Source organism: Nerophis ophidion, linkage group LG22, assembly GCF_033978795.1.
Source record: "Nerophis ophidion isolate RoL-2023_Sa linkage group LG22, RoL_Noph_v1.0, whole genome shotgun sequence".
NCBI classification, from domain to species: Eukaryota; Metazoa; Chordata; class Actinopteri; order Syngnathiformes; family Syngnathidae; genus Nerophis; species Nerophis ophidion.
The window spans coordinates 14,605,979-14,617,979 of NC_084632.1; the positions used below are offsets into that span (position 1 = coordinate 14,605,979).

Sequence of the window (12,001 nt, forward strand, 5' to 3'; positions counted from 1 at the left end):
ACTAGGCAGATCAGGGATTTCCCAGAATTATCCTAGTAAATGTGTCTAAAAACATCTGAATCGCTCTCTTTTCACTCGCCTTTTTTTTTTCTTTTTCTAGGCTTTCACTCTAAATTTCCTCATCCACAAATCTTTCATCCTCAAATTAATGGGGAAATTGTCGCTTTCTCGGTCCGAATAGCTCTAGCTGCTGCTGGCTATGATTGTAAACAATGTGAGGAGCCCTACAACCAGTGACGTCACGTGCACATCATCTGCTACTTCCGGTAAAGGCAAGGCTTTTTTATTAGCCACCTAAAGTTGCAAACTTTATCGTCGATGTTCTCTACTAAATCCTTTCATCAAAAATATGGCTATATCGCGAAATGATCAAGTTTGACACATAGAATGGACCTGCTATCCCCGTTTAAAAAAGAAAATCTCATTTCAGTAGGCCTTTAACTTGAGTTTATGAATTTGTTTTCAATGTTTCAAATATTTCTTTTTAACCTTCGCCTCAAAAAGCTTTCGATTTCAACAAAAAATGGAGAACAAATACTGTATTGATGTTTTACTTGTTTTATACTGTACGGACTCAAAAGTACTAAGAGCTCGTTGTCAAAATACTTTACTGTTTTAATTAGTTAAAACTAATTATTAGTCATTTTTAGGATTTGGTGGGCTTTTTGTGTGATTCAGGCCTAAAAGGCCTAACGTCACAGCAGCTTTTTCAGAAAGTTACGGCAATAATTCGGGTTGTTTCGAGGCTTATTTTTTCAGTAACATCGAATCAACTTGAGATTTTATGAATTTGTGATCAGTGTTTTAAGTGTTTCTCGTGACGTTGACCTCAAAAAGCACAGGATTTCAAACAAAAATAGGAAAACGTGACATGGCGCATTGTTTGAGGGGCTGATATATTACACTGTGAATAACCCAAAATACAGCATATGAAAGGTGCTTTGTGGCGTTCTCACAGTAGCAAACCGGCAGAGCAAGTCTCAGTAATCGATATCACTCGTCCTCGTCATTTAAGGATAACAAATTCAAACACAGGACGATTAAATTACTCGGAAATAACAAAGGAAGCGCCTGTAGTCAATATCCAAGTTGCATGTGAATCTGCTGCTCAGGTTTAATGTCATTAAATAACCTTTTATTTCCTGGCTCGAGTTGAATTTTGAAGCAGGCCACAAGATTTACTTGTATTAGTATAATAATTTTTACGACTTGTTTTTTGTTTTATTGCTCGTGAATCAGTAAGTAAGAAAAAGGTAAAGAAAGAAAAAGGCTGGTGGATTTATGGGAGATAGGTAACATGGTTAAACTCTAGTGTCCTATAAAACATGAATGTACTATTACCTATTATTCAGATTAAATTAATATATATTATTAATTAAAATACTATTGATATTTATTTAATGAATACAATACCAAAAGGGACAAGCAGTAGAAAATGAACACCTCAGACACCTCAGATTAAAATGATTTAATCTGCAAATGTTTATTTTAAAATAATTCTATATTAAAGGTATGTTATTCGACTTGTTTATATTTTTTTTGTCAAAAAATCGCTACGTTTGGAAAAGATGTGTCCAGGCTGGATTTTTTTTTTTTTTTTTTTTTTAACAGAGGAAATGTAGGGTTGCCATGGCAATGCCCCTCTTTGTTACAAGCCAACGTACCATAAAAATAAATGCAACATTATGTAATAATACTGATATGTAAACATGTATTTATATTATTAGGAATTAACTAAAATATGATAAATATTTATTTAATGTTTTACCTTTTATTTTATGGTAAAATGTTATATTGTTGCTTCGTATACACTCTCAGATTGGCTCACTTGATTTTCCCATGCCTGTTAATATTTACTCTGCACAATTGTCCATGACTCTTATGAGGCACATGCAGAAAGTAGAAAATGAATGTGCAAATTCGATAAAGGTCTGCTTTCTTCTGAGTGTCATTGTGGCCGTCATGATTTTCTTAAAAGCTGTAAAAAAATGTTTGAATATTTTTTTATTAATAGCATTTTTCTGCTATTTTAGTTCTAATGAATTGCTAAGTATGAAATAGGTATGTGTCCAGGCAGGTCCACTTATATTGCCGAGGTTATTTATTGTTGTCATAGCACTGACACTACTTGTTGTAAGCCAATATTGTAAAAAAGAAAAAAAAAAAAGTACTATTACTTATTTTTAAGAAATTATTAAAATATTGTAAATAATTCATTTTCTCAATTGCTCAGTTTTTTTGCTATTCTGAATGTTGCTGGGTTTTGAATTGGATTGCATTATTATGGTACTGCTGTGTATTGTTTTGTTGGATTGATTAATAAAAAAAAATTAAATATAAAACAAAAATAGTTAACATCTATATTAGAATATTCTAAATTATGTTACATTTATTTATTTTATTTCAGTTTTGGTGAAAATGAAGTGTTATTTATGCAACTAAATGTCACTGCGTTGTTCCCCCCCCCCCCCCCCCCCCCCAAAAGCTGCACAACAAGGAATTTGAGAAGATTTCTAAGGAAGTGTCAGTGGTACAATTAACCCGTTTGCACGTTGATGTCGTCGACTAAAGTCTGGTGCCATGCAGGTCTCACAAGTGGGAGGACATTCCTGGCCAGGGTGCTGCTGACTGCCTGCAGGTACAGACTGGCCTCCTCTGTCTGTCTGCTGATATCAGCCCGTGACGTGATCTGTTTAGTTGCCTGACTTAATGCTCACCTGCTCACACCCCTCTGGCTGTATGTGTGTGTGTGTGTGTTGACTTCCTCTGTCTTGTCACAGCTGGAATGTCATCTCTCTTCATCTGCTGCCCTGCAATTACAGACAGACACAGAGACAGGAAAGGATGCACATTGGACACATCCCTGTCTGAATAGTGAGTACGCTCATTATTCTACCTTATTTAGAATTCGTGTGAATTTATGACACCTTAAGCAAGGTCATCATTTGACAATACGGTTGTTATTGTGGTTGCAGTTTGCAGAGGTGTAAACGGCAACATTTGAGCATTTCAAGGCCATGTGAACTAGCAATAGTTAATGAGGTCGTGAGAGAATAACTGACAGTGAGGGAGAAGGGGTAATAGCCACTAGGCTGCGTGCAGAGGATGGCGGGAACAACGTCCGCTGTTGCTTTCTCCATCACACGAACTCCCGACTAAAATGCTGCAAGATACCCCTCAGGGGGAACATAGAAATAGACGCTCTTTGTGGTTATCGTCACCAGGCCAACACGCCCTACAGTCTTCCACGCGATCAGTGTCATTTACATTTGGCAGCATCGCTAAGACGCATCCAGTAGCAAACAGCATCTCAAGTGCTTTAAAAGCCGGAAATCACACTCTGTCGCTGAGCATCAGGGATGGGAATAACGAGCTTCCTATTTAGCCCCCCCCCTCCCCCCCTCCCCTCCCTGGCTGACCTGTACATCCCCCGCCGTCTCAGGAAAGCACAGAGCATCCTGAAAGACCCATTCCACCCAGGGCACTGCCACCTAGAACTACTGCAGACGCTACAGGGTGCTAAAAGCGGGCACGAATAGACTAAAAAACCCAAGAGGCATAGTAGCATTAAACAAGCCCTGAGTGAGCACAATGTGTCCGTCATGTCCTCATGTGTCATGTCTTTATTTTTTCCTTTGTCATGAAAAAAGGACGTTTTTGTCATTAAAAAGGGAGGTTTTTGTGGTTGGTGCACTAATTGTAAGTGTATGTTGTGTTTTTTATGTTGATTTAGTTTTTAATCATATTTGTTTTTATAGTGTTTTTATTGGTTTTATATTTATTTATTTTTGGTTTTTATTCAGTCATTGGTGGAGCATAATATATATATATATATATACTTTTTTTATTCAATTTTATTATTTTTTTTTTACAATTGTTTTTAACATGGCTGTGCAGCACTTTGGAAACGTTATTGTTGTTTAAATGTGCTATATAAATAAAGTGGATTGGATTGGATTGGATTGAATTAAAACAAATAAATAAAAATGAATAAAACATTCTTCTGCAGCCCGGTGGTTGGGGACCACTGTTTTAACATAACAAAATAGGGTAAAAGTGAAGCACTGTGAATACCATGAATTGATTAACGTGGACCCTGACGTAAAAAAGTTCCATCCATCCATTTCCTACTGCTTTTTCCCTATTAGGGTCACGGGGGGCGCTGGCGCCTATCTCACCTAAAATCGGGCGGAAGGCGGTTTACACCCTGGAAAAGTCGCCATCTCATCGCATGGCCAACACAGATAGACAGACAACATTCACACTCACATTCACACACTAGGGCCAATTTACTGTTGCCAATCAACTTAAACAAGTTGAACAACTTATTCGGGTGTCAATTGTGCGGAATATGTACTGTACTGTGCAATCTACTAATAAAAGTTTCAAGTAATCAATCAATAGATACTTTTCGGATGCAACATATGTCCTTAAAGGCCGCGTCCTCTGCTGCGTAAAGTTTTAGGGCATATATCAGATGAATTCGAGCTGTTTTGAACTCATCTTATGGCAAAGTAGGGGGGAAAAGGGTCGGCAGACGTAATTTAGGGTCATGTGTTTTTGGAGGGCGCATGCAGGATGCTGAGGTTTGGAAGGGGCGCCGGTCGGGACAGGGGGCGGTGTGGGCGGGGTCGGTTAAGGAGGGGGTTTGTGGGACATGCGGTGCAGCTGTTTAACTGGAGGAGATTGGTTTGGACGGCTGAAAATAGAAGAGTTGAAGCATGCACGCACTTAAGGTTGAAGCCTGTGCAGGCGAACTTGCAGAACGACGCTCAAGAGACACATTTCGTAGTACAATCCTTCGCCGTATCACGCTTACAAGTTTGCAGCTCTGCAGATGGTTTTGTAAGCATGTTCTACATGTTTGGCCCAAATCAGGCATTGTCTAAGCTTAAAAGTGGCTAAATGACCTTAAAATATCAATACTACAGTAGTATTGGCCACAAGAAGAGAACAAAGCAATTAGAGTGTGATGTTTAGTTGTGTGGCCACTGATTGGCTCAGCCCCAGGCAACCTTAGATTAAACAGTGTAAACGTGACTAAAGGGGTGTTATTTCATGTCTAGAGGGCTTTCATGACATTAAAACTTTGCCTGGAAGGCCGTAAACATTTTTTCTTGCTCTAACTATGAACATGTATATATATATATATATATATATATATATATATATGTATTAATTATATTTTCAATAAGGTCAGGAAAAAACACGAGGCTATATCATCCCTTTCGCAGGTTTCCCTGCGCGTCAGGAGATTTTATACAAAGGGAAACCTGCGAAACAGGCTTGTCGGGATGATAAAGCCTCTTGTTTTTTCCTGACCTAACGTACAGTATATTCTGCTCTACCCCGGTATTGAGCACTGTATAACGGATAAACCACAGAAACATTGAGTATAGTATATAAATCTATATATATATATATCCATCCATCCATCATCTTCCGCTTATCCGAGGTCGGGTCGCGGGGGCAACAGCCTAAGCAGGGAAACCCAGACTTCCCTCTCCCCAGCCACTACGTCTAGCTCTTCCCGGGGGATCCCGAGGCGTTCCCAGGCCAGCCGGGAGACATAGTCTTCCCAACGTGTCCTGGGTCTTCCCCGTGGCCTCCTACCGGTTGGACGTGCCCTAAACACCTCCCTAGGGAGGCGTTCGGGTGGCATCCTGACCAGATGCCCGAACCACCTCATCTGGCTCCTCTCGATGTGAAGGAGCAGCGGCTTTACTTTAAGCTCCTCCCGGATGGCAGAGCTTCTCACCCTATCTCTAAGGGAGAGCCCCGCCACACGGCGGAGGAAACTCATTTTGGCCGCTTGTACCCGTGATCTTATCCTTTCGGTCATGACTCAAAGCTCATGACCATAGGTGAGGATGGGAACGTAGATCGACCGGTAAATTGAGAGCTTTGCCTTCCGGCTCAGCTCCTTCTTCACCACAACGGATCGGTACAACGTCCGCATTACTGAAGACGCCGCACCGATCCGCCTGTCGATCTCACGATCCACTCTTCCCTCACTCGTGAACAAGACTCCTAGGTACTTGAACTCCTCCACTTGGGGCAGGGTCTCCTCCCCAACCCGGAGATGGCACTCCACCCTTTTCCGGGCGAGAACCATGGACTCGGACTTGGAGGTGCTGATTCTCATTATATATATATATTTTTTTTTTACTATTATTTTTTTATTAAAACTGCACTAAACAGCATTGCAGACGATTCCATTGTAGTCTACAATCACAGGAAAGATTCGGAACTCTAGATTTGGTTCCAATTCTTGGTGTATTCTCATTTCAAACCGTTTTTCGATACACTTTTGGTATAGAAATTGTAATGAAACCGTTTCAAAACAGGTTACGGGATACAAAAGCTTATCCATCTGCTGACTTATAAGTGCGGAGTTTAACATTGATTCTTACCAAATTGAGATTTGATTTAGAATCGTGGTACTGTGAATAAGAATTCTGAATCGCATGTGTCTCAATTTCTTTTTTTTTTTTCCAACCCCAGAACCAATTAACAGCGATAAAGAAGGGATGGTTTTAAATAAAAAGTGACGGATTTAACATCAACTCTGATAAAGGATGTTTTCACTAAATCTGTGAAAGGGCTGAATCATACAAATTTCTCCAAAAAAATATTTATATAAATCAGCAGTTTCATTCCATTTGAATAAAAACATCGGATAATCGGCATGTTTTCTCACATTCACAACCCTTTTACCCGTCTACTCTATGGCTCTGTACTGTTAAAGGCAAGTGTGTGAAGTGAAGTGAAGTGAATTATATTTATATAGCGCTTTTCTCTAGTGACTCAAAGCGCTTTACATAGCGAAACCCAATATCTAAGTTACATTTAAACCAGTGTGGGTGGCACTAGGAGCAAGTGGGTAAAGTTTCTTGCCCAAGGACACAACGGCAGTGACTAGGATGGCGGAAGCGGGAATCGAACCTGCAACCCTCAAGTTGCTGGCACGGCCACTCTACCAACCGAGCTATGCCACCCATGTATGTGTGTGTGTGTGTGTGTTCTGACAATGCTTACTTAATGGGGACATCACTCTGTTTACACAGTCACCTTTAGGGGACCTCTGACAGTATGGGGACAAAAAAAGGGAAACCTTTTTAAACGATAGTCAGATCCATTCTGAAGATGCCTTAGTGCTTTGGCCCATAAAACATGTTTACTGAAAACTAAAAAGTAAAACTAATTTGAACTTTATTTTTTTTTTTAAATGGTCCTCAGTAGTCACGTACAAATTTGTGTGAATTATGCAAAATAATTTAAATTCGGTCCCCATGAACCATATTAACTATTTTTCCCCAGGTTCCACAGTAAGAATGATCAGCACATTACTTTTTCAATCCAGAGATTTAAAGACGTGTATGAGCTAACTGGGCAGTGGCCATTTTACGTATTTTTTATGCCTCCACAACCTGTAGTAGGGTGGTCCCCACAAGTCATGATCAAAAATGTGGTCCCCATTCTAAATAATAACCAGTATATGTGTGTGTGTGGCGTGCGTGCGGTGGAAAATGCAGGGATGCTTAGGAGGGGCGGAGGGGGGAGTATCCTGGCGGTAGACCACAGACAGACTCAAGATATCGTTGTGTGAGTGCGCCTCCATCACGTCTGGACCTGGGCAGAAAACAAACAAAACAAGAAGAAGGATAATTTTAGGTGTAATGCACGCTATTAAAATGTCACTGAATACACACACACACACACGGAGTGATGAAGCAGATCTGAAACATACAATTTCCCTTTGATACCATCCACGTTTGTAGTCGTAATGAGGGTTTAGAATTATTTGATAGAGTGTAAGACAACTCAACTCGGACCTTCATCTCCGCAATATAAATCACGCTGTTTTTATACGTACAACCAGCCGTCTAAGTACCTAATAAACACTCTGGGTGGTCTTTTGAAACAAAGTTAAAGAGCCTACATTTGTGTAAGATTTGTCTTCCTTTCATCCAAGAAAAACCTGTACTCTTTGTGTGTGGGCCAAAAATCTAGAGAAGTCCTATTGCGTAGCTTTGCGTGTCGGTGCTGCATTTTCTTGTAACCTTCTGAGAACCAGCGTCCACTATAGTGGACATGAGTACTTTATTTTTCTTTTGTCAGAGTTACAAAAAGGGATGTCGATTGATCGGCCGATTTTCGTGAAAAAGTATCTGATCGCCATTGCCGATGCCGAACCCCTCTGACAGAGTTTATTTTTAGTCCCCCTAATTATGTCTTTCCATACAAAGTATGGACCCGCTCTCCTAAGTTAATAATTTTCACCACCATTACGGAAAGTAAACTAGATTTCTTAGTATCCTAAGTTTCATTATCAAGTATCACTAGAGGACGAGGCCAAACATGTTACACACCGAGCCATGAGTAGGCATGCTAGCAGCTAAGCTAATCGCTAAGTTAGCTTTAAACCAGTGTTTTGTAGCCATTAGGGCCGGGTCACGCCAAATTTCTTCCCCCCTACAAAAACCTTCCCCCCGGAAGAAACTAGTTGAAGGACCCCAATGAGGGTGGAAGGACTTTAAAGCAGCCCACACAGCTGCCTGTTTTAAAAGCATTATAATTGGCTGATTGTCATAGGTGAAAAATAACGGTGAGGAAAAAATATTAGCATTTCAGTATGCTAACCTTTCAAGCTCTAATTTTGCAGCTGTAACCCTTAACGGTGAGGAAAAAATATTAGCATTCCAGCATGCTAACCTTTCAAGCTATTTTTGCTCTGCTAATTTTGCAGCTGTAACCCTTAAGAGTCATATAACTTGGTATTGTCACGCCCTCATTGGGGTCCTTCAGGCATTGGTGGGGCTGTCACGCCAAATTTCTTCCGGGGGCGAGGTTTTTGTAGGGGGGAAGAAATTTGGCGTGACAGCCGCCAAAAAAAGCAGTACTCGGTTGTAATACACATGTCCACCACTTGTGGCAGTAATACTAATCTCAAACAAATGGAAGAACCCTGGAGCTAAAGTCATGGACAAGTTTAAGCGCAAAAATGATGACTAAAGTGGCTTTGGAGCAATCAAAGCTGCTCACACGGTCACTAAGGTGGCCACTATGTTTGACAGATCAACTTAATGAGTATTATATTCATCCATGACAACATTTTTGTTGTAAATTGTGAGGTGTGTCTGTTAAAATCATGGTTGATTTTACAAATGATGACTATGTGAGCAAGAGCATGTATTTTCTTTGTGTGATGTAAATGAGATGTGGTTGTATTGTATATTAAGTATGTGTCCATGAAAGGGCATTTTATGACTTTTCTTAATTTGATTACGTGGCATGGTATGATTTTATTATCCCTTTAATTCAGGTAGCCAGGGACTGCAGATGGAAATTAGCTATTTAGCTATAATCTGGTACAGAACATATCTGTCTTTGAGCTTAATGTTTCTGTGCATTGTCCCTTTAAATAAAGACTAAACTAAACTAAGCTGTATTTTCATTTGCAAAGTAGGACAGTTTATTTAAGAAACATTATTTTTATTATTAATTTTGTTAGAATTCATGTATTTTAGCACAGCGTAATTGTAAGTACTATCACGTTTTTACAAGTTTTCATGAGTCCCTTTTTATGCAGTATATTTGATTCATATTTATTTTTTTAATCAGCCTGACCTAAGCCTTGATACTAATCTTTATGATTAACACATGTTTTAATATCGTTTGATAATGTTTTAACTCGTAAGTAGTTTAGATATAATTATTGAATACTAGGATTACCCCCTCTGAAGTGGAAACGCTGGGCCCCGAGGTCAAAATGGTTAGGAACCCCAGCTTTAAACAACTCCCAGAAATAAGTACTTGTAGATAAGACTGCATTATACCAGAAATTAAGCTGCTACTACCATGAAATTAAGAAGTAGCTTTAATAAGAGTCTATTGAGAAAATATTATAACAGCAACTATTGTTGTGTCAGAAGTGTCGCAGCAAGAACACAACACATACTACAATCATGTTTGTGTTTTTTTTGTTCATGTTTACACACTCCAAGAATAAGTTCCTGAACACAGGAGACCTACGAGGGGAAAGAATTTAAAGAACTTTAAATGCGTAGTAGATACTAGTTTTGTTTTTGTTTAGTTATTGTGTAGTATTGACTTCAATCTGACGGGGAATGAGGAATTCCTTTGAATATTGTGTTGATATTGTTGAACTCTAAATATCACTCACCATAAATACATTGAATATTTTTACAGTTAATACATGTGATCAGTATTGGTATCAGCCGATCTTACGCATTGATGATCGGTATCAGAATCGGCAGCATACAACCTTGATGGGAATATCCCTACTTACAACTTGCATGTCTACAAATGTCCACCGTAGAGGGCACTGGTTCCCCAGGAGGATATAAACTGGAAATGGAATTCATATGGCCCCCATTTGTGACGGTTTATCTGACACATTAAACGTGACAAATGAAGAGGGTGCACTATCCACTTCAGCCGCCAGATGGCAGTAGAGTGTTGTCTACACCTACTCAGTGACCTAGTGGTTAGAGTCTCCGCCCTGAGATCGGTAGGTTGTGAGTTCAAACCCCGGCCGAGTCATACCAAAGACTATAAACATGGGACCCTGCTTGGCTACTCAGCATCAAGGATTGGAATTGGAGGTTAAATCACCAAAATGATTCCTGGGCGTGGCCACTGCTGCTGCTCACTGCTCCCCTCACCTCCCAGGGTGTGAACAAGGGGATGTGTCAAATGCAGAGGACGAATTTCACCACACCTAGTGTGTGTGTGACAATCATTGGTACTTTAACTTAACTTTAATACCTTAAAATGTGTTTTGTGGCATTTCCAACCTTGACCACATCGTTTCTCTGTAGAGTGGCGCTTTCCATTATTTTCAGCAGACTGTACTATGCGAGATCCATCCAGCAATGGGGCCATATGAATCCCTTTTCTACAGTGGAGCTGATGCGTCACAGATATGCTTTAATATAGTTAGAAAAGAAAAAAAAACACCATTTGAAGAGATTATACGCGAAAACCAGTGAGTTGAGTGACCCACCCGGTTTGAAAAGGGGGCCCTATTCAGAAAGCTCCGACTTGTCTCCTATTGTGTGTCAGCGCCCAGGCTCCTTTGTGGCCGCTAAGCCTATTCAAAGTGCAGTGGAATATAATATTTAAAAATGTATTTTAAGCCACTTTGAACACAATACTTAAGAGAAGTTCCCCAGAGAGCTTTTTTTTCTCCCCACCCCATCCTTTTGGCGTAACCTTGGCAAACATTCGACAAAGAGGTTACGGTTTCATGTGGTGAGAGCAAGTTCTTCCTTCTAAAGATATCCGAGTACATATGCTGCGTTTGTGCGTGTCTCGACCGGGGCCCTTTTTGGGGTTTGCGTACACAACCCGAACCCTGATCTGAAAGTACAAATTTGCATGCAGATGCAAAGGCCAATTTCAAGGATCTTTTTTTTTTTTTTTTATGCTTTCATCAACCCCTTCTTTTCTTTCAAAGTCTTTTGTTATTGAAAGGGGCGGACGCGGTGCACACACTAACGCTGCCGTTGGTAATAAATTAACTGGATCATTCCAATAAATTTTGGACACAATCCGCAAACACAGAATCGCTCTTTAAACGTGTGAAAGGTGGCTCGCTACAAAAGAGACTTGCCAGTTGAAATATATTTCTCCAGAATTCCTCCGAGCAGGATAGTAGACGGAGAACAATGATTGACCTTGGTCGGATGAAAAATTGCCTCAATTGTTCCCGACTTGGCTTTGATGTTTAAAATAAAAGCGAGTGGGGCAGCCACAGGAGAAATGGAAGATTTTCTGCTGCCCAAGACTTCTCGAAAACAAAGTAAGAGAGAGGTTTTCGTACGATTTAGTCTTTGTCTGATATTTTTATTTTTTTTTTGGAGCGGAAACCGAGGTACCACTGCAGTGGCATCCGAATAATGGCGATTTCTGAACTAAATCGCAAGATGAATCAAAAGGAAGGTTGGACTAAGAACAGACAAGCCATTGTTTTGTC

The 12,001-nt window shown here is 40.0% G+C and overlaps 2 long non-coding RNA genes across 2 annotated transcripts in view; one reads left to right on the forward strand and one right to left on the reverse strand.

The window, feature by feature from the left end:
• Positions 1–2,714: 2,714 nt before the first annotated feature.
• Positions 2,715–12,001, forward strand: part of LOC133540588 (uncharacterized) — a 150,978-nt gene continuing 141,691 nt past the window's right edge. Inside the window, exon 1 of the long non-coding RNA XR_009803672.1 lies at positions 2,715–2,874. This is a non-coding gene — a long non-coding RNA (uncharacterized LOC133540588). The remainder of the gene's footprint in view (positions 2,875–12,001) is intronic.
• Positions 3,978–12,001, reverse strand: part of LOC133540587 (uncharacterized) — an 80,559-nt gene continuing 72,535 nt past the window's right edge. Inside the window, exon 3 of the long non-coding RNA XR_009803671.1 lies at positions 3,978–7,632. This is a non-coding gene — a long non-coding RNA (uncharacterized LOC133540587). The remainder of the gene's footprint in view (positions 7,633–12,001) is intronic.